At 40.7% G+C, this 24551-nt stretch overlaps 1 pseudogene; it reads left to right on the top strand.

Annotated features, from left to right (window-relative positions):
- The first annotated feature begins 252 nt into the window (after positions 1 to 252).
- On the top strand, positions 253 to 24349 carry LOC138807162 (PPP2R1A-PPP2R2A-interacting phosphatase regulator 1-like; annotated as a pseudogene).
- Positions 24350 to 24551: the final 202 nt, after the last annotated feature.

Raw genomic sequence — 24551 nt, 5'->3', positions numbered from 1 at the left:
ATTTTGACCTCTACAGAGATCCCAGATGACAGAGAGAACATCCCAGATTGCCTCTTGAGGATGCTGCAGATGACTTCTGGAGGATGTCACATATATCCTCCCTAGGAGGCCCTAGATGACCTCTCATGGAGGTTCCAAATGGCTTCCCAAGGAAGTGTCAGATAACCTCCAAAGGAGGCCCCACTTGTCCTCTCAATGATGCTGAGGTTACCTCTTGAGTAGCTCCCAGAAGGCCACTCAAGGAGGCCATATATGAACTCCGAGAAGGTTCCAGATAACCCTCTTGAGAAAGTGACAGATGACCTCCAGAGAAGGTCCTATATACCTTCCTCCCAGATGATGTCTGAAGACAGATTTTTCATCAAGGTTACCCGAGATAACCTCCCAAAGAAGCCCCACATGACCTCAGGAGGTCATACTAAATTGCCTCTTAAGGAATCCCCAATGACTACTTTTGAATAGGCCTCAGGTGGCCGCCTGAGGAAGCCCCAGATGACCTCTGGAGAAAGTCCAAGATGGACACTGGAGAACGCCCAAGATGACCTCCAGGGTAGGTCTCAGATAGCTTCTCAAAGAAGTTGCAGATGAATTCTTGATGAAGTTCCAGATGGCTTCCCAAGGAAGCACTACATGACCTCTCAAGGAGATTCCAGATGGCTTCCAAAGGAAGCCTCACATGACCTCTTAAGGAGTTCCCAGATGGCTTCCCAAGAAAGCCACAAATGACCTCTAGAGGGGTCCCAAAAACATGCTGGGAAGCTTGCCCAGATGCAGCCCTAGAGGTACCTACATGACTTTTGTCCATGTTGGTCCTCTGGAGATAAACCCTCGAGGCCCTGAAGGCTGACGCTCTCACCTATGGGGATTTTCCCCTGGGGCCAAGGCCTGATGCCATCCAAATGGATTAATCTTTGTGGGGGTCTCCAAAACTTCGGGCCTCTATTGTTCAAGAGAATCCATCGAGACACATTTAATATGATAAATGTTCTCCAAACCACCAACCCCCAAGGTTATGATATCCAAAGCTCCAAACATCAAAGGGCAAGCCTTTTTGTCCCCTTCCCTTTGTCTTTCCTTCACTACAGACCTATACTTCCTTTGAAGTCTTTCCCTTTTTCCCTTCTAACAGTTCCTTCTTCTCTTCAGGCCTCTCTACTCTCCACAGGCCTGAACTGTTTTGCCTTTGTAGTCAGTTGCCATCTTTCACCTCCTGCTCTCCCTCAACTTCCTCTCCTTTCAGGCCTTTACCCTTTTGCTCTCACACCACTTCCTTCCTTCCATGACTTTTCAATTTTTATCTCTCCTTCCATTGCTCTGAACAAGCAGCACATATAAAGTCTGTACCCCTTCTCCACTCCAACTGCTAACAGTTATCAACTGTCACATCCGAAACTCCCCACAGCCCAATCACTTCTTAACAGCTCAACACTTGGTAATTAATGTACCAGCCCCTCCCACAGAATGCCCTGTCTTCTCCAGCTGGCCAGGAGAGAGGGCCAGGCTGATTATTGGACCCTATAGACTATCGGGGCCCTGCTGATTATTACAGTATCCTCCTTGTGAATTAGGAACAATTGAAATTGGAAATTTGATTGTAATATTGCCAACTCGTTGTGACATCACAAACCCATTTTGACATCATCATTAGCACGACATCACAAACCCATTGTGACAATATTGTCATTGTGATATCATGATTCCATTGTGACTTCTCAAATCTATTATGACCTCTTAGCTCCTTTGAAAAATCACATGCCCTTTTCAACATTACAGTCCCTTTGTGTACCCAAATCCTTGTTGTTAACTAATGACAATTGAGACCAGACATGCCATTATAACATCAAAAAGTGTTTCTGGTATCCTCAACAGTGTGACATCACATTTTCATTATGAGAGCATCAGCTCATTTTGACATCACCAAACTCAATGACATAATCACATTATGACAATTGTCATTGTGATATCATAGACACCTTGTGAATGCCTATTAGGTGATTTCATTGTATTTCAAATGTGGCATGAGAGTTGATATCAGAAACACATTTTTGTGCCTACATAACCATTTTGACATCATAATCACGTTGTGACATCACAGTGCCATTGTGATATAGCTAATACCATGTGACATCACAAACCTCTCCTATTTTCATAACCTCTGTGACATGCTGACATTGTGATATCTAAGAGCTTTTTGCCCTCATAATTTGTTTCCAACCTCATATTTCATGTATGACATGAGATACCAGAAATCCACTGTGACATCGTGACCTTTGTGACATCACACTGATAGATGTCATGAACATCGTGTCACATTGTGACATCACAAAAAGTTTTGATGTCACATTTAGTTGGTGATGCCATACAGGTAAGGGGTCACAGTAGGTCTATGATGTCACAATTGGTTGGTGATATCCAAATGGCATAAAGTTTCTGTTGTCATGAAATCACAAAGAATAAGAGTTCACAAATGGACTGTGGTATCTCCAAAGGCATGTGTTGTCACAAATGTGATGAAGTCCAAGGAGGATTGTGATGTAATAGTGTGACACAATGGACATGATGTCTGTCAGTATGATGTCACAATGGTCATGATGTCACAGTGCATTTCTGATATCACATATCATAACTGAAATATTATGTTTGAAAAAAGATTACGAGCTCTTAAAGGGCGTAAGACATCACAATTACAGCAAGTTACAAGACTTAAGAGGACAGGGCATGTTTGTGATGTCACAGTGTGTTAGTGATATCACCATGGCACTGTGATGTCACAGTGATTGTGATGTCATATACTTATGAGATCACAATGATTTTCTGATATCAACCCACATGCCACATTTAAAATAGAATGAAATGAGAGAATAGGCATTTGCAATGCGTCTATTACCTCACAATTACAATATAATATCATAATGCTATGAGGTCATTTTAAATTGGTGATGTTGCAAGGAGGTGAAGGTGTCATAATGAATATGTGCTGTCACACTGGTGATGGATTCACAAAGGGTTTGTGATGTTACAATGGCATATATGAATTCAATTTCATGTGTTCAAATTGAGGGTAAGGGTACACGAAGGGACTGTGATGTCACAAATGACTTATGTGTTTTCAAAGGTACTTAGGGTTCATGAAAGCTTTATGATTCACAGTTGTGATGAGTTCACAGTGGGTTTTTGATGCTATAATGATTTTGTAATATCTCAAACACATGTCCAATTTGAATTGCTACTATTTCACAATGTGCATACAAGTTCACAGATGGAGCTTGAAGTCCTAAGGAACATGAATTTTTTAAAAATGTTAGGAGGTCATATTAGGTTTCTGAAAACACATTGGGACAGTGATATCACCATGGCAATGTCAACTCACTACTTCATGTCAGAATATTGTTTTGGTGTCACAAATAGATGATGATGCCACATTGCTGATGAAGTCACAAGAGATTGGTGATGTCACAATGTGCTGGCAATGTCACAATGATATGATCGTTCTCAATTGTCTCTAACTGACAATGAGTACATGAGTTCAGAAAGCTACAGTGGTTTCTACAAAAGTATGTGTTGTCACATATTGAAATCCTAAAAGGTTTGTGATGTCAGAATTTGACACAATGGCTACGACATCTGGCAGTGTGATGTCACCATGGTCATGATGTCACTGGGAATTTGTGATATCAAAGGTCATATGTGAAACCTAATGATGTCGCCAACAGATTGTGAGGAAAAAAAGGAATGTCACAAAAGTTATGATGACAGGATAGGTTTGTGATGTCACGGTGTGTTAGTGATATCATAATGGCAATGTGATGTGCAAAGGGATTGTGATATCACAATGGTTATGAGTTCATGATTTGTTTATGATATACACCTATATGCCACATTTGTAGTAGAATGAAATCACAGAAAAGGCATTCATAATGTGTCGATGATATCACAATGACAAAGTGAAATTATAATTTTATCATATTTTAGTTTTGTGACTTCACAATGAGCAGATGGAATCATCACGTCAATGTGATGTTACAATTGTGATGACCTCACAAATTTTTGATGTTAAAATATCATGTCTGATTCTCAATTGTCAATATTTCACAGTGGGGTTTGGATACACAAAGGCACTGAGATGTCACAAAGCTATGTATTTTTCAAAGATTATAAGAGGTCATAATAGATTTGGGATGTCACAATGTGATCCTGGTGTCTAAACAGCAACGTGATGTCACAATCGGTTTATGATGTCACAGTGGTTTTTGAGGTGACAATGGGTTAGTTAGGTCATGAGTTTGTAATATCACAATTATTTGTACAATTTCAAGCGCTACTAGTTCACCATCAGTACACTGTAATAACCAGTAGTACCCCTATAATACACGGGAACAGATAGTCATCATGACCTGCTGGTCTGGACCAACAGAGGGGGGGGGTGCATGCCGCTGGAGTGGGCAGGACATGCTGCTGAAGAGATAGGGTGTTAAGCTCCACATGGTGAGCTGCCAAGAAGTTATTGGGCTTGGACATTTGGGAAGTGAAGATTGAAAACTGTTATGCAGGAAACATATTTTAGTGGGGGCAGGGAACAGCCTATATATAGGTTGCATGTTCAGAGCAACAGAAGGGGGAAGCAAAAGGGGGAAGACCTGGAAGGAAAGAAGTGGTGAGAGTACTGGAGGGTAAAGACCTGGGAGGAGAGGAAATTGAGGGAGAACAGGAGGAAAAGGACAGCAACTGGCCACCTGGACAGGGCAGTGAAGGCCTGACAAGAGTACAGCAACCTGAAGAGAAGAAGGGAATGGTGGAAGGAAAAAATGAAAAGACCTGAACGGTAGGACCGGTCTGTAGAGAAGGAGGATGAAGAAAAGGAAAAAGCCTTGTCCTTTGAAGTGTGGAGTTTGGAGATGATTATTTTGGAGTTTGGTTGTTTGAAGACCAGTTAGCAAATGGCTGGGCTGCTCTTTGGAGGTCTGAGGGTTCATGGTTGAAGCTGCAATTAGCTCTGGGCATCCAGCCCAGGTCAATGTAGACATTTGTTACAAAATTTATGAAGACAAGACAGGTTTGTGATGTTACATTGCATTAATGATATCACAATATCAATATGAGGTCACAAAGGGATTGCAATGGTGCAATCGTGATGTGGTCACTATGGGTTACTGAAATCAACCTATATGCCATATTTGAGATAGAATGAAATCACAGAATAGGCAATCACATTGTCTCTATGACCTCACAATGAAAATGTGATGTCATAATGCTATGATGTAATTGTCATTTTGGGATGTCACAGTGGGCTGATGGTATCCTAACAACAATGTGATTTCACTCTGTAGATGATGTCACAAAGAGTTTGTAATGGTAAAATGGCATGTCTGATGTCAGTTGTCCTTTGTTCACAATGAGGGTATGGTTACCAAAGGAACTGTGGTGTTACAAATACCATGTGCTTTTTCAAAGTGCTAAGAGATCACAACAGGTTTGGGATATCAGAAGGTGATCCTGGCAATGTGATGTCACAATAGGTTTGTGATGTCACAGTGGTCATAAGGTCACACTTGGATAGTGATGTCACAATGAAATTGTAATATCACCACTACATGTCCAATTTCATTCTACTAGATCACAATGAAGATACAAGTTCACATAAGGAGCTAGAAGTCAGAAAGGCCATAAATTTTGTAAAATATTATGAGGATATAATAGGTTGGTGAAAATGCAATGGGACAGAGATATCCCATTGGCAATGTGATGTTACAATTACATGAGATAGTATTGTTTTGAAGTCACAAATGGTGATCCATACAGGTGATGCGGTCACATAGGTTTGTGATTTTACCATGGGATGGTGATGTTATAATCTCATACCAGATCTCTAATTGACAATGGTTATATAAATTCATAAGGGATAATGATGTATCCAAAGGCATATGTTGGCACAAGTGTAATGAGTCTTAACAGGTTTGTGAATCACAGTGTGATTAAGTGGTAATGACATCTGGCAGTGTGATGTCACAGTGGATTTATTATATCACATGTCATACCTGAAGTATGAGTTAAACAATTTATGAACTCAGTGATGCTGAAGAGATCACACTATCAGCATGTCAAAAAATTTAGGAGAATAGGACAGGTTTGTGATGTCACAGTGGGTTAGTGATATCATAATGGCACTGTGTTGTCATCAAGGTATTGTGATGTCATAATGATTATGTGGTCACAATATTTTTCTGATATCAACACACATGCCACTTTTGAAATAGAATGGAATCACAGAATAGGCATTCCAATATATCTGTGACATCACAATGACCATGGATGTCATAATGCTATGATGTCATTGTTTTATGGTGTCACAATTGGCTGATGTTGTCATAATGACAATGTGATGCTACATTGGTAATGATGTCACAAAGTTTTTGCGATGTTAAAATGGCATGTATGATCTCAATTTTCATTAGCTCAAAATGAGGCTATGGGTACACAAATGGCCTGTGACTTCACAAAGGCTATGCTTTCTTTCAAAGCTTCTGAGCTCATAATAGGTTTGGGATGTCACAATGTGATCATGGTGGCACAATGGCAATGTGCTATCACAATGAGTTTATGATGTCACCGCAGTGATGAGGTCACAATTGGTTAGTGATGTCTCATCAAATTTGTAATATAACAACGACATATACAATTTCAATTTCTTCTAATTCAATATGAGGATACTGTAATAACCAGTGGAGCCAGAATTATCTGTGGGAGCCATTAATCATTGTAAATTCTTGGCCTGGCCCACCAGAGAGTGTGGGGAATGCCACCAAAGGTGGAGGTGTCAAGCCTCACATGGTGAGCTGTCAAGAAGTGATTGAACATTGGGCAGTTCGGGAAGTGACAGTTGAAAACTGTTAGGCAGAAGACCGATTGGAGTGAGGAGGGGTACAACCTATATATAAGTTGCATTTTCAGAGCATTGGAAGGGGAGATAAAAATGAGAGCTACCCGGATGGAAGAAAGTGGTAAGACAGCAGGAAGGGAAAAACCTGAGAAGAGAGGAAGCAGAAAAGTGGTCATTAGGGCAGAGTAGTGTAGGCCTGTGGAGCCTGGAGAGGCCTGAAGAGAAGAAGGAAATGGTGGAAGGGAAAAAGAGTAAGACCAGAAAGGAATGACAGGTCTGTAGTGAAGGAGGGAGTAATGGAAAAGTTAAATGCCTTGCCCATTGAGGTTTGGAGCTTTGGAGCTCATAATTTTTTGGCTGGTGGTTTGCAGACCAAGGAAGAGAGGGCGGGGCTGCCCATTGGAGGTCTGAGGTTTGGTGGTCAAGGCTGCTCTTGGACCTGGTTATCCAGTCCAGGATAAAGTAATCACAGTCTCCTTTCTAGTGTAAATTGATTTATTGTATTAAATGTGACTCAATGGTTTGTCTCCTTGCCTTAGAGGTAAGTACTCGAGTTCACAGAAAGACCTTGAAGTCTCAAAGGCCGTGAATTTTTTAAGATGTGATGTGACCTTAATAGGTTTGTAAAAACACAATGGGACAGTGAAATAACAATGCCAATACCACAATATAATGTCAAAATAATGCTTTGATACCACAATTAGTTGTTGATACCATTCTCGTGATGAGGTCACAATAAGTTTGTGATGTTACAATAGATTCATGATGTCAGAGTGGCATGGGATATCTCAAATGTCATTAATTGATAATGAATATATGAGTTCAAAAAGGAACTGTGATGTCTCCAAAGGCATTTGTTGTCGCAAATGTGATGGCTTTTTAACAGCTTTGTGATGTCAAAATGTGACACAATGGTCATTACATCTGGCAGTATGATGTCATAAGGGATTTCTGATATCACATGTCATACCAGAAATATGAGATTGAAAACAGATTATGAGCTCATAAAGGCCCTACTATATGAGGATGGCAGCATGTCACAAAACTTACAAGTTCAGGACTGGTTGTGACGGCACAGCAGGTGAATGATATCACAATGGCAATGTGAAGTCACAAAGGATTGTGACATCACAATGGTTATATGGTCAAAATGGGTTTCTGAAACAGTGAATTCACAGAATAGGCCTTCACACTGTTAAGTCATAACAATGTCACTGTGATTTATAATGCTATGAAGCGATTGTTGTTTGGTGATGTCTCAATTATCTGATGGTGTCATAATGACAATTTGATGTCACTGATGATTTATGATGTTACAATGGTTATGAGGTCACATTATGTTTCTGATATCAACATACATGTCAAATTTAAAATAGAATGATAAAGCCGGGTGCCAGTGGCTTATGAATGTAAACCTAGCTACTCAGGAGGCTGAGATCTGAGGATCGCAGTTCAAAGCCAGCTCAGACAGGAAAGACTATGAGACTCTTATCTCCAATGAAAACCAGTAGAAAACCAGATGTGGCTCTGTGGCTCAAGCATAGAGTGCTCACCATGAGCTGAAGAACAGGGACAGCACCAAAGCCCAGAGTTCAAGCCCCACGATCGAAAAAAAAAGATTAAAAACATGCATTCATAATGTTTTATAACATCACAATGGCAGTGTAATCTCATAATGCTATCTTGTCATTGTAGATTTGTGATGTCAAAAGTAGTTGATGCTGCCATAATGACAATACATAATGTCACACTGGTGATGTCACAAAGTGTTCGTGATGTTACAATGGCATGTTTGTATCAATTGTCAGTTCATAATGAAGGTATAGTTACACAAAGGGACTGTGGTGTCACAAAGGCCATGTGCTATTTCAAAGGTGCTAAGAGGTCCTAATAGGTTTGGGATGTCACAACGTGATAGTGATGTCAAATGGCAATGAAAGCTCACAAGGGGTTTGTGATGTCACAGTGGTGATGAAATCAAATAATTTTGTGAAGTCACATCTCATAATCACATGTCCAATTTCAGATGATACTATTTCACAATGAGGATATGAGTTCTCAGAAGAAGACTGAAGTATAAAAGGCTATGAATTTTCTAAAATGCTGTCAAGACACAGTGGGTTTTTGAAAACACAGTGGAACAGTGACATCACAATGGCAATTTGATGTTGCAATATGATGACTTTATGATGTTTTGATATCACAATTGGTAATGCCACACTGGTGATGAGTTTACAAGAGGTGTGTGATGTCACAATGTGTTGGTGATATCAAAATGACACATGTGATCTCAATTGTCATTAACCCACTATGAGTATATGAGCTCACAAACGGACTGTGATGTCTCCAAAGGCATGCGTTGTCACAAAAGTGATGAAGTCCTAACAGGTGTGTGTTGTCAGAATGTGACAAAATGCTCATAATATCTATCAGTGTGAAGTCACCATGATCAAGATGTCACACTGGATTCGGTATCACATTTCATATGCGGATTGGGTATGAGAGGATTGGAATTTCACATTGGCTTAGCGATATCACTATGGAAATGTGGGGTCATGAAGGGATTGTGCTACCACAATGGCTATTAGATCACAATGTGTTTCTACTATAATAGGTTTGTGCTGTCACAATTGGTTGGAAATGTCACAATGGCATGCCGGATCTCTGTGTTGTCTCCAAAGTCATGTGTTGGCACAAATGTGATGAAGCCCTAACAAATTTGTGAGTTCACAATGTGACACCATGTTCTTGATGTCTATCAATGTGATGTCACATTGATAGTCACATTATGAGTTTGAAAACAGATTATATGCTTACTGAACTCCTAAAGTATCCTAATGGCAGCATATCGCAAAAGTTATGACAAAAACTCATGGTCATTGGAGCTTTTCTTTCTTTGAAATTGTTTCCTCATTGTGAACTAGTAGAAATTGAAATTGGATATGTCATTGTGATATTACAAACTCATAATGATATCACAAACTCATTGTGACATTATCACCACTGTGACATCACAAAACCATTGTGACATCACATTGCTGTTGTGCCTTCACAATCACATTGTGACATCACAAAGCTATTGTGAATTCTTGAGATGTATAAGTCGTTATGTCGAAAACGAATTTTACAGCCTTCATTGGGGGAGGGGGAGTGGGGAGGATTGGGGGGGCAGGGGGAGGATGGAAAGGGATGGGAAGGGGAAACAAAGGAGGAGGCTACAATGCTTGATAAGAAATGTACTCATTATCTTGCCCATGTAATTGTAACCCCTCTGTACAGTATTTTCACAGTAAAAAAAAAACATGAAAAAATGAAAAAAAGTCACATGACCTCTGTGTCATCACAGACCCTTTGTGTACTCATATCTTCATAGTGAAGTAATGAAAATTGTTATCACACATAGCATTGTATCATCACAAATATTTTGTGCAATAATTATGACTGTGAAATCACATTATCATCATGACACCACCATTCATTGTGACTTCACCAAACCCCAGTGACACCATACCATATTTTTCTTTTTTTTTCTTCTGAGTTTTTTTAATTGTAAATACAGTGTACAGAGGATTACAGTTACATGACCAAGGTAATGTGTACATATACTATCATCATTGCTGCCTTGACATCACATTGTCATTTTCATGTCATAGACCCATTTTGAATGCCTATTCTTTGATTTCATTCTATCTGAAATGTGCCAACTGCGTTATCAGTAAACCATTGTGAACTCATAACCTTTGTGACATCTAAATCTCTGTCACTGCACATTCCCTTTGTTATATCACTAACCTACTGTTACATCAACTACGTCTCCTGTTCTCATAATTTTGTGACATGCCATTGTGATATATTAGGACCTTTGTGAGTTGAAAATCTGTGTTCAACCTTGTATTTCAGATATGACATGACATATCTAAAATCCAGTGTAACATCATGATATCACACCACTGGATATCATAACCATTATGTCACTTTGTGACATCTCAGATCTCTTAGTTCTTAACCTTTTTGAATACATATGATTTGCTGACATCAGAATCCCTTCCCAAACTCATATACTCAGTGTGTGTTAATGAAATTTGAGGTCCCACATGCCATTGTGCCATCACCAACCCCTTGGGACATCTCAAATCTATTGCGACTTCCTCATCAGTATTGCATCTCCAATTGTGACATCAAAACATTTTTTTAATTGTATTTTATTTTATTTGAGAACATACTGTACAGGGGGGCTACAATTACATGGGCAGGATAATGCATACATTTCTTACCAAGCATTGCAGCCTCCTCCTTAGTTTACCCTTCACTTCCCTTCCCCGCCTCCCCCCTCCCCCCACCCAATTTTACCCCCCTTCCCCACCCAATTATACCCCCCTTACCCCCCCACACCGACATTGTAAAGCTGGTTTTGACATGACATTTTGTACTTCTCATTGTTGCAACAGGTCCACCTGAATCCTTAAACGACTTGTTTGTACCCATCTCCTCCACATGTTATACTGACATCAAATATAGTGAAAGCGGGGGTTACACTGTGGGGGAGGGACATACAAAGCAACAAAGAAATAATCTTATAAATGCGTTAGAAACACATGCATGAAAGAAACGAAAACATTAAAATACATATTTAAGGGTTCATTTTCCTAACATCACATTATCTGACCTTTTCCGCTTGACTCATACCTATACTAGATATTGCAAATAAGGGAAACCATGGGACCTATGCTTCTTTGGGTCTGGCTTACTTCACTTAATATAATTTTTTCCAAACCTTTCCATTTCCTAACAAATGGGGAAATGTCATTCTTTCTGATGGAGGCATAGAATTCCATTGTGTATATATACCACATTTTCTTGATCCATTCATCTACTGAGAGGCATCTGGATTGGTTCCATATCTTAGCTATGATAAATAATGCTGCAATAAACATAGTTGTGCTGGTAGCTTTAGTGTGGTCTTGTTTGAAAACATTTGGGTAAATGCCCAAAAGTGGGATTGGTGGATCATAGGGGAGATCTATGTGAAGTCTTCTGAGGAACCTCCATACTGCTTTCCAAAGTGGTTGAACAAGTTTACATTCCCACCAACAATGAAGTAAGGTTCCTTTCTGTCCACATCCCCTCCAGCATCTCTTGTTGTTGGAGTTCTTGATTTTTGCTGTTCTAACTGGAGTGAGGTGATATCTCAATGTTGTTTTGATTTGCATTTCTTTTATGGCTAGGGATGTTGAACATTTCTTCATGTGTCTATTGGCCATCCTTGTTTCTTCTTCAGAGAAGCTTCTCTTTAAGTCTTTCACCCACTTATTTATTGGGCAGTTGATTCTTTGAGGATTTGTTGTTGGATGGTTTAATTTTTTGAGTTCCAAGTATATTTTAGATATGAGACCCTTGTCTGTTGTATGGCTAGTAAAGATCTTCTCCCAATCGGTGGGCTTTCTATTGATCTTGCCAGCTATGTCATTTGCCCTGCAGAAGCTCTGCAATCTTATGCAATCCCATTTGTCCAACCTTTCTTTGATTTGTTGTGCTTCCGCGTCTCTATTCAGAAAATTTCGACCTGAGCCAAGGAGACCTAGGGTTTCTCCTATTCCATCCTGTAATGTTTTCAGAGTGTCTGCTTTGAGTTCAAGTTCTTTGATCCATTTGGAGTTGATTCTGGTACAGGGTGATATATAAGGATCTAGCTTTAGTTTTCTACATGTAGTGAACCAATTTTGCCAGCACCATTTACTGAAGAGGCTGTCTTTCTTCCATTCTATTGTTTTAGCTTCCTTATCTAAGATTAGATGGCTATAGGTCTGTAGGTTCATTTCTGGGTTTTCAATTCTATTCCATTGGTCCTGAGGTGTGTTCTTATGCCAATACCAAGCTGTTTTGATTACTATGGCTTTATAGTAGAGTTTGAAATTTGGTATTGATATTCCTCCAGCAGTGTTCTTTCCGTTGAGTAGCGTTTTTGCTATTCGGGGTCTTTTATTGTTCCATATGAATTTTTGGATTGCCTCCTCTATTTCCTTGAAGAATGAGGGTGGAATTTTGATAGGTATCGCGTTGAATTTGTAGATAGCCTTGGGAAGTATTGCCATTTTCACGATGTTAATCTTGCCAATCCAGGAGCATGGGAGGTTTTGCCATTTTTTAAGTTCTGTGTTGATTTCCTTTTTCAAGATTTTAAAGTTTTCATCATAGAGGTCCTTCACTTCTTTGGTTAAGTTAATTCCTAGGTATTTTATTTTTTGTGGGACTATTACAAATGGAGTTGCTTTCCTAATTTCAGCCACACTTTTCTCATTGTTGGCATATAGAAAAGCCATTGATTTTGGGGGGTTAATTTTATAACCTGCTACTTTGCCAAAGTTTTGAATCAGCTTGAGTAATTTGAGAGTGGAGTCTATGGGATTCTTTAAATACAAGATAATGTCATCTGCAAAGAGGGAGAGTTTTATTTCTTCTTTCCCTATTTGGATCCCCTTTATGTCTGCATCTTGTCTTATTGCTGTAGCTAGGCATTCTAATACTAGATTGAAGAGAAGTGGAGAGAGTGGGCATCCTTGTCTTGTTCCTGAGCTAAGAGGAAATGGCTTTAGTTTTTCACCATTGAGTATAATGCTGGCTGTAGGTTTGTCATATACAGCCTTTATTGTATTGAAGAATGTTCCATGGATTCCTAATTTTTCCAGAACCTTCATCATAAAGGGGTGTTGGATCTTGTCAAATGCTTTTTCTGCATCTATTGTGATAACCATGTGGTTCTTATTCTTGCTCCTGTTGATGTGATGAATAATATTAATTGATTTGCGTATATTGAACCAGCTTTGCATCCCTGAAATGAATCCTGTTTGATCATGGTGTATGATTTTTTGGATGAATTGTTGAAGTCGATTGGCCAAAATTTTGTTGAGAAGTTTTGCATCAATGTTCATCAAAGAAATGGGTCTATAGTTCTCTTTCTTTGATGAGACCCTGCCTGGTTTTGGGATGAGGGTTATGATGGCTTCATAGAATGTGTTCGGTAGTGAGCTTTCTCTTTCAATTTCATTGAAGAGTTGGAGGAGTATTGGTGTGAGCTCTGCTTTGAAGGCCTTGTAAAATTCCGCTGTAAAACCATCTGGTCCTGGACTTTTCTTAGCTGGGAGGTCTCTTATTGCTGTTTCTATTTCAATGCTTGATATGGGCCTGTTAAGCTGGTTTAACTCATCTTGGTTTAGTTTTGGCATGTCAATATTTGTTAGGAAAAGGTCCATTTCTGTCAAGTTCTCAAACTTATTAGAATAAAGTTTTGAGAAGTATCCCCTAATAATGTTCTGAATCTTGGTTGTTTTCGTGGTGATGTTTCCATTCTCATCTCTGAGTTTATTAATTTGGGTGTGTTCTCTCCTTTTTCTGATAAGGTTTGCTAAGGGTCTGTCAATTTTGTTAAGTTTTTCGAAGAACCAACTCTTTGTTTTTTTGATTCTTTCTATAGTTTTTTTGGATTCTAATTCATTTAATTCTGATTTAATTTTGATTATTTCTTTCCGTCTACTGGATTGGGGTTTATCTTGCTGCTCTTTTTCAAGGAGGTTTAGATGTGTCATTAAATTGTTAGTTTCCGATCTCTCCAATTTGTTGATGTAGGAGCTCAGAGCTATAAACTTGCCTCTGAGTACTGCCTTTGCTGTGTCCCAGAGGAGCTGGTAATTTGTGTGTTCATTTTTGTTGAATAGCATGAACATTTGAATTTCCTTTCTAATCTCTTCCATGAGCCACTCATGATTCAGCAGTGTGTTGTTCAGCCTCCATGTGATACCGGACTTTCTTTGGTGGCTTTTGGTGTTGAGATCTAATTTTATTCCCTTGTGGTCAGAGAGAATGCAAGGTATAACTTCAATGTTTCTGAATTTAGACAAGTTTGCTTTGTGGCCTAAAATGTGGTCTATTTTAGAAAACGTTCCATGTGCTGCTGAGAAGAACGTGTATTCTGTTGCTGCTGGGTGAAATGTTCGGTAAATGTCTGTTAAGTCTAGTTGATCTATGCAGCTGTTTAGATCTGCGGTTTCTCTGTTGAGTTTTTGCCGAGTTGATCTATCTAGTGGGGAGCGTGGTGTGTTAAAATCCCCAACAATTAATGTCTTTGGATCTATATGGGATTTGAGGGAAAGTAGTGTTTCTTTGATAAATTTGGGTGCTCCATTGTTTGGCGAATAGATATTTAGAATTGCAATATCCTCCTGAAGGAGAGATCCTTTAATTAGTATGTAGCGACCTTCTTTATCTATTCTCATGAATTTTAGCTTGAAGTCTATTTTATCTGATATTAGGATTGCAACTCCCGCCTGTTTATGAGGGCCGTTTGCTTGGTAGATTTTGTTCCAGCCTTTAACTTTGAAAATATGTTTGTTTTTACGGGCAAGATGTGCCTCCTGCAGGCAGCAGATGGAGGGGTCTTGTTTTTTAATCCAACTAGACAGTCTATGTCGCTTAATTGGAGAGTTCAGTCCGTTAACGTTAAGAGATAGGACTGAGAGGTATTTGGGGGTTCCTGCCATGTTATCCACCTTCTTGGGGGCTGTGAAAACTGGGTTCTTCCTAAGGTTCTTGGATTCTCAGTTTGGGTGCAGTTTCTTGGCCTTTGTTGCGTTCTTGTTGGTTTTCTATGTGTAGGACATCTTTAAGAATCTTTTGCAGGGCTGGTTTGGTGGAGATGTATTGTTTCAATTTTTCTTTGCTATGGAAGGTTTTTATTTGGCCTTTAGTTATGAAGGAGAGTTTAGCTGGGTACAGTATTCTTGGTTGATAGTTGTTTGTTTTTAGGGCATGGCATACGTCATTCCAGGCTCTTCTTGCTTTGATTGTCTCTGCTGAGAAATCTGAGGTAATTCTAATTGGTTTCCCTTTATAGGTGATTAACCTTTTCTCCTTGACAGCTTTAAGGATCTTTTCCTTGGTCTGGGTTGATCCTGTGTGGATTATAATGTGACAGTGGGATGTCCTATTCTGGTCTGGTCTATTTGGGGTTCTAAAAGCTTCTTGTATCTGAATAGGCCTATCTTTTTGTATGTTTGGGAAGTTCTCTGCTAGGATCCTGTTAAACAAATTTCCTAGACCATTAACTTCTGTTTCTAGGTGCTCCTCTACACCCATTATCCTTAGATTGGGCCTTCTGATGGTGTCTTCCAGGTGTTGGATAGACCTATCATATTTCTTGGACTTGTCTTGGATGGTTGTATGTTCTTTCTCTATAATATCTAGGCTGTCTTCAATCCCTGAGATTCGATCTTCTGCATGGTCTAACCTGCTGTCAAGCCTCTCTACTTTGTTTTTTATCTTTTTTCCTTCTAATTGGTCAGCTTTGATGGCTTGAAGTTTTTTGTTGAAGCTCTGTTTTAGGTCTTGTATGATTTTCTTTACTTCCTTAATTTGGTGTTCAGTGTTTGTTCTCAAATCACTTAGTTGATTGGTTATGGTTTCTTTGGACTCCCATTCCTTCTGTTGGGTTCCATTCAGCATTCCCTTTGTGGTCTCCCTGACTTCCTTCAGCTCTTTGTTAATGGATTCCATGAATGTCTTTAGTGATCTTTGTGTATTCTCTACCTGGTCTCTTAATTCGTGAATTACTCTTTGATTAGTTTCCTCCCTTCTGTGGGATTCCTGCAGTTCTCTTTGAGTGTTCTCTGCCTGCTCACGCCATTCCTCCCTTTCTCTTTGAGTATTCTCAAGTTGTTCACGCAAATTCTGTATCAGTTTTTGAGAAGCTTCCTCACACTTATGATATTCCTGTATAAACTTCTGGGATGCCTCCTCTCTCTCCCTATCACGCTCATACAGAGTCCTTTGTACATTGTCAAACTTCTCTTTTATCATGTTTGCTAGTAGTGTTTGTAGAGCTATTTGGGAAGTTTCCTCTGGATTATTCTTTATCTGTTCTAATCCCTGATTATCAAGGTTGGGAATTGAGATACCCGAATTTGCCATTTTTCTTGTGTTTTTCCGGCTTACTCTGCCCATTTGAGATGAAGATTGCACCAGTTTTGTGCTAGAACACTATCTTAAGGCAACCATCAACCAAAGTTTGCATTTGTACAGTCAGTAGTCTACAGATACAATCTAGTTCAACAGATACATCTATTCAACATCAAACGACTATATGTTAAAGGACTTCGAACCGCAGAAAAGAATTTGGAAAACCAGAAATTATTAGGATTAGGGAGAGATGTGGGTAAAAAATAGGAATAGATTGGTGTGGGGAGGCACAGGGAGAGTTAACTATGTCCTAATCACAGTGCAGGAAATGAGTTGGGTAGGATGCAAGTAGAGAGAGAGAGAAAAAGAAGAGACGGAAAGGGGAATAAAGAGAGACCAGAAAAAGAATAGAAACGTAAAAATTAATGTTATTATAGAGGTTAAAAGACCGTCTATTTAGAGAGGAATGTGAATATGTTCAGAGAAGGGGAGGGACATAGAGGAGATGTGAAAAGCTTTAAGGATGGGAACGGGAGAAGAAAAGATCAGAAGTTCAGTAGAGCTAGATAAAAAACAAAAAGATAATTAAGAAAGAAAGAAAAAGAGAAAGAAGACAAGAAAAAAAAAGGAAAACTCTTATTCACGTATTCCTAAAATAAAAATTATAAGATGAGAAAAAAAAAAAGGTTACTGGAAAACAATTATTTTTTCAGAAGAGGCAAAAATTAAAGATTAATAAAAGTTTTAGAAGGGAAAAAAATTTATATATATATATATATATATATATATATATATTTATATATATATATATATATATATATATATATATAAGGTAACAAAAAACAAAAAACAAGCAAAAAAAAGAAAAAAGAAGAAGAAAAAAGAAAAAAAAAGAAAAAGAAAAAAAAAAGAAAAAAAAGTCTTTTGATTTTTTTTTTGGGGGGGGGGAGGAGTGGGAAGAATCCTGTATCTCCCTTTTGTCTGCAACCAGTCTCTTGTTGGAGTCTCTGGTCAGCTTGAGGTCCTGTGGCTTGATTGGTTTCTTAAGTCGGTTGGTTGGAAGAGGCAGAAAAATGCTCTGCTTTACCCAAGATTTTGAGATCCCCCTCCCAGGTTAGTTTTCTGGGAGGGTGGTCTGCTTTGAGAGTCACAAAAGAGGGGGATGTGGTGATGAGGCTAGGTTCTGGGTAGAGTTGAGGCCTTTCAATAAACAGTAGCTTTTCCCTGGGGCTATTTTGTGATAAAGCTCACAGCGCCCAGCCTGGAGCCATTCTCAGGGTTTCTGTTTTTCAATTGATTGTCGAGGCTGCTAGAGGGAGGGGCAGCCTCTGGCTCTGGTTACCCAGTGAAGCAAGGCACTCCGATGGCTGGCGCCTGAGCTGGGTGACTTTTCCCTGGATGGAGCTGAGTCTGGCAGGTCACTTCGCCGTTAAGTTCTTGTGACCTGCTAAATGACTCGTTTTATTCCAAGGCCTGAGCTGGAGCTAGCAGCTCCTCCGAACTTTGTCGGTATCCAAGATGGAGATCACCGGTGCTGGGGGGGGAGGGGTGGCCTTCCCTCCTCTGCTCCTTGAGGAGTGAGGATGTCGGGCTTGTACTCATGCCGAGTCTTGGATCCTGGGTCGTCTCTGGTCTGCAAACAGCAGGATGAAGATGTTCGCTCCTTGTCGGTTCTTGTTGGTGTTGAGTAGAATCCGCTCATCCGCTGCGTCTGTCTCCTTCGTCCCCGACTCTCTGTGTCTCAGGTATGTCTCCGCGGAGGTGGTCGCCTCCGCTGCGGCCCCGCCGCCGGAGCGGCAGCTGCTGCGTTTCCTTGGCTTCCCCTCTCTTGTCTAACTCTCTGTCCTGTGATGACACACTTGGTGTGATTCTCTGGCTTAGGACTGTTCACTGGAACTCTAAAACTGCTTTCTATGCGAGAGCTTGTTCAGATTCCAGCTTCTCCTCCGCCATCTTCCCGGAACTCTCCCAAAACATTCTTATAACATGATGATGAGATATCACATTGTCATTGGGAAATCACTGTCCCATCGGGTTTTCATATAGTATGACCTCATACTATGGAGCTTTTTCCATCACCTGTATCCTCATATTGAATTATGAGTCATTGAAATTTGATATATCATTCTGATATTACAAACTGTGACATCACAAAATTGGTTTGACCTCATCACCACTGTGACATCAAAAACCCACTCGGATATCTCATTTTCATTGTGACATTATGGATCACATTGGGCCATCCCAAACTTATAATGACCTCTTTCCACCTTTGAAAACACACATGGCCTCTGTGACATCACAGAACCTTTTTGTATCCATATCCTCATGGGGAACTAATGAAAACTGACATCAGATATACCATTGAAACATAATAAATCCTTTCTGACATAATCATAATTGTGACCTCAGGTTGCCATTATGACACAATTTGCTCATTTTGACAGGTAAAACTACAATGACATCATAGCATTGCAGCATCACATTGTCATTCTGATGTCATAGACACATTGTGTTTGCCTATTATGTTATTTGATTCTATTTCTAATGTGGCATGTTGGTTGATACCAGAAATCCATTGTGAGTTCATGACCCTTGTGATATCACGATGCCTTACTAGCATCACATTGCCAGTGTGATGTCACATTGCCAAATTGATGTAAAAAGGGACTTTTATGAGACAATGGTTATGACATCACCATGAGTTTCTGATATCAACCCACATGTCACATTTCAAATACAATGAAATTACAGATTTGGCATTCGTAATGTGACAATGATGTCACAATGACAATGGCAAATGCTATACTGTCATTAACATTTTGTGATGTCACCATAAGCTAAAGATGTCATAACAACAATATAATGTCACACTGGTTATGATGTCACACAGGGTTTATTATCTTACAATGGTTATGAGGTCACAATTTGTTTCTGATATCAACTGATATGCCACATTTGAAATAGAATGAAATCACAAGATATACATTCACAATGGGTCTATGACAGCAAAATGGCAATGTGATTTCATAATCCTATGTGTCACTGTAGCTTGGTGTTGTCACAATGAGCTGATGGTGTCATAATGACAGTCTTATGTCACACTGGTGATGATGTCACAAAGTGTTTATGATGTCACAATCGCATGTCAGATCTTAATTGCCATTAGTTTATAGTGAGGATATGAGGATGAAGTCACAATGACATATACAAATGAACTGTGATGAAACAAAGGCCATGTTTTTTGTCAAAAGTAGTAGGGTACCTAACAGGTTCTGGTTGTCAAAGTGTTAAAAAAAATGGGTTAGTGATGTCAAAACTAGTTTAAAATATCACATCTTATTTCAATTTTCAATTGCTACAAGTTCACAATGATACAAGTTCACGGAAAGTGCTCGATGTCTCAAAGGCCATAATTTTCTAAGATGTGATGAGATCATAATAGCATGAGAGCATGAGGGTTCAGTAATATGACAATTGCAATATGAGGTCAAATTATAATGTCATTAGAGTGTTGTTATATCACAATTAGTTAGTGATGCCATAATAGTGATGAGTTCAAAATAGTTTTGTGATGTCGCAGTAGTTTGGTGATGTAACAATGGCATTCCAGACCTCAATTGTCATTAACTCATAATGAGTATATGAGTTTAGAATGGGATTGTGAGGATTCCAAAGTCATTTGTTGGCCCAAATGTGATGAAGTCAGAACAGATTTGTGATGTAACAATATGACACAATGGTCATTACATCTAGCAGTGTGATGTCACAATATTCATAATATCACAGTATATTTCTAATATTTAATGTCATACCTGAAATAATATGAGATCGAAAATAGATTGAGCTCTCAATGAGCCTAACACAGTGGCAACATGTCACAAAACTTATGAGGACAGGACATGTTTGAGTTGTCACAGTTGTTTAGATGTCACAATGGCAATCTTATATCACAAAGGGATTGTCATGTCACAATGGTTATGAAGTTCAAATGTGTTTGATATGAACCCACATTTGAAATACAATGAAATCACATAATAGGCCTTCATAATGTATATATGTTGTCACAATGACAATGTAGAGTCATTACAGATTTGTGATGTCACAATGACCTGATATTGTCAAAATGACAATGTGATGTCACACCAATGATTATATTGTTAATGCTTTATGATATTACAATGGCGTATTTGATCTCAGTTGATATTTCACAATGAGGATATGGATACACAAAGGGACTGTGATGTCACAAAGGCCATGTGTTTATTCAAAGGTGCTAAACATGTCATAATGGGTTTTGGAGGTATCAAGGTGATTGTAATGTCACAATAACAATGTGATATCACATTGGCTTTGTGATGTCACATTGGTGATGAGGTCACAATGGACAGGACAGGTTTGTGATGTCAGAACAGGTTAATGGTATCACAATGGCACTGTGATGTCAAGAAGGAATTTTCATGTCACAATGGCTTTGAGATCACAATAGATTTCTGATATCCACCAATATTCCAATATTGCTAGCTTGTAATAGAATGAAATCACAGAATAGGAATTCACAATATGTCTCTAATGTCACTATGATATATAATGCCATAATATGATATTTAAGTTTAGTGATGTCAAAATGGCATGTCTAATCTTATTGGTAATTAAATTACCATGAGGATCCGAAAAGTTGCTATGTGCTGAGTCCTTCAAAAGGCACATTGTGCTGAATCCATTACACAGGGTTCTTAGTGCTTTTTTTATTTTAATTTTTATTTTTTGTGAACATACTGTACAGAGGGGTTACAATTACATTGGCAAGATAATGAATACATTTCTTATCAAGCATTGCAGCCTCCTCCTTTGTTTACCCTTCACATCCCTTCCTAGCCCCCCCGCTCCACCATGCAATCCCCCCCATCCCCCACCCCGGCACCAAAGTTGTAAAGTTCTTATTGGACATGACAACTTGTACTTCTCATAGTTGCAATGGGTCCACCTGTATCATTAAACGACTTGTTTTTCCCCATCTCCTCCACAAATTATATCGACATGAAATATAGTGAAAACAGGGTTTATACTTTGGGGGAGGGAGATATAAAGCAACAAAGAAATAATCTTATAAATGAGTTAGAAACAAATGCATGAAAGAAAAAAAACATTTAAATACATATCTAAGGGTTCATTTTCCTAATATCACATTATCTGACCTTTTCTGCTTGACTCATACATATACTAGATATTGCAAATAAGAGAAACCATGTTTCTTTGGGCTTGGATTACTTCACTTAATATAATTTTTTCCAAGCCTTTCCATTTTTATAAGTGTGCTGTGTGCTGTCATCCCAAAAGATTCAATGTTCTGAGTCCTTGAGAGGACAATCACACACACACACACACACTCACACACAAACACACACACACACACACACACACACACACAAACTCGGAGCGTTACCTTGCACCTGCTTGGTTTGTGGGGTGGATGGAGAAGAGTCTCCCCCAGTGGTTGGGCTGAGGGGATCTTCAATTCCCCCAGACAGCTGCCTGGGTTGGGGGAAAGCCCTGAGCTGAGGTGAGGATGCTTCTGCCATGGCCTGGTAGCCTTAAGGCAGAGTCAGAGCAGTACCAAGCCAGGGGAAGGGGCATGGCCGAGGTGGGGAAGTAGTGTGACTGAGGGGAGGACAGGGCATGTTTGAAGGGGCACATAGTTGCTGCAGACAGGTGCACACGGGAGCTGGCATACTTGTGCAGCAGGGGCTGGGCAGCCTGGGTGAGAATTGGGGGCAGAGAGAAGGAGCAGAGAAGAGCAGGCACATGCACCAGGGATGGCAGCATCCATGACTGGCCTCCGCTGATGTAGGAGCACAGGTCTGGGCCAGGAGCACAGAGGACACAAAGCCCGCACAGCAGGCACATCCCTCTCACAGTCTCAGGGAGGCTCAGAGGCCAGGTAGGCCCTGAGTCCAAGGCCCCTGCACCAGGGGGCAAGCTCAGCCCTGCCACCTGCCAGGTCCTGCCCCAGCCCCTTCTCCTGCCCTCCCCGTGGCACCTCATTTGAAACAGGTTGCAGCCACCTTGGACTCGTGGTGCCCCTTGGAGTCATCCAGCGATGGTGCACCCCTGGCCTCCTTGCAGCCGGACCTGTTCCCCAGTGGAAACCACGCGGGTTTGCACCTCACGACCTCCCCCTACCCCACACCCCCCACGGACCCAGACCCGTGACACCTGCCTCGCCTCTTGGGTCCCAAACTCGCCTCCCCAGCACCAGGCAGGCTAGCCCTGACTCTGCCACAAATGCCCCCCAGGAGTGGGGGGTGGGAGAGTGGATGTTGATCCTGGAATCCCACCCCCATCCCTAGTGGCCAGTGTCCCAGGAAAAAGGCAGATGCAGGGATGGGTGAAGAGGGTGTGCCACAGGGAACCTGGTGGCTTTAGTCAGAGGGAGCAGCACCTCCACACCTGCCTTTTTGGGATGTTTCCTTTTTTCTGGGGGTGGGGATGTGTTGGATGCAGAAGATAGCCCCCCAGAAGGCTGTGGTGGCTGTGGCTTCCCTGTACTGCGGGATATGGGAGTCCCCGAGGCCTGACCGAGGACCGCCCCCGCTTCCCTGCCCCCCTACCTGATTCAGGTGAAGATGGAGTTGGACCCAGAGCTGCCTCCGGGTCCCGGCAGTAGTCCAGCGGAGGATGGCTGTGGCAGTGGCCAAGGCAGAGGGGGCCTCTGGAGGTCTAACAGCGCCCCCCTCATCCACGGCCTCAGTGACACCTCGCCGGTGTTCCAGGCCAAGGCTCCTAGCCCCAGGCAGAACAGCACCACATATCCAGGCCGCCATGGCCTGCTGCTCCTGGCCTCCTCCGTCTGCATGCACAGCAGCGGCTTGCACCAGATCAATCAAACAGGCGGAGGGCGTGGACCTGATCAACCAAGAGATGGTCCATGATCGCGTGGTCCAGACCGCAATGCAGATAAGCCACTCCTGGGAGGAAAGTTTCAGACTTAGTGACAACGACGTGGAGAAATCCGCTTTCGCCCAAGCGCATGGGTTTTATTCCTGTGTCAACAGCACCGTCACCCACCCGGGGTACTGGGAAGCAGTGCTTTTCACCATCCTTGCAAAGTTTTGTGAGTAGCAATGGATTGCCTCCACGCCCCATCCCAAGCCCGACGACCCAATTTACCACCCGGAGAAACCAGAGTCCCATCAATTGTATCCAACCAAGTGTTCTTGGACCATTGAAAAGAAAATGTGAAATGGAAACTGAGTATCAGCCAAAGAGATTTTTCCAGGGCATCACCAACATGCTTTCTTCTGACGTAGCACAGCTGTCAGATCCTGGTGTGTGTGTGTCTTCGGATACCCTGGATGGAAACAGCAGCAGTGCGGGATCTTCTTGTAACTCACCAGCTAAAGTCAGCACTACCACCGACTCTCCTGTGTCACCTGCCCAAGTGGTATCTCCCTTTATTCCAGTAGATGAACTTTCGTCTAAGTGATGTACTCATCTGGAAACTTTTTGGGGACGGGGCAGGGGAGAGACAGAAATTAAGTCGGAGCAAGCATTGCACTTTGTCAATTAAACTGAGGATATTTCCCTTTTGACCCTTTCCCTTCCCCTCCCCTCCCTTTTTAATTTCTTGAAATGTTCTAGAGAACTTCTCTGTCAGGTCTCCTGCAAATACCCTTGAATTCAGTGTAGTAATGTTTTCAGACTTTTCCCCAATAAGTGTGTTGAA

Source organism: Dipodomys merriami, unplaced genomic scaffold (genome assembly GCF_024711535.1).
Source record: "Dipodomys merriami isolate MVZ:Mamm:240054 unplaced genomic scaffold, mDipMer1.0.p SCAF_413, whole genome shotgun sequence".
Taxonomy (NCBI): Eukaryota; Metazoa; Chordata; class Mammalia; order Rodentia; family Heteromyidae; genus Dipodomys; species Dipodomys merriami.
Note: the sequence above shows the minus strand (reverse complement) of the source record. Positions and strands in the feature narration are given on the sequence as shown.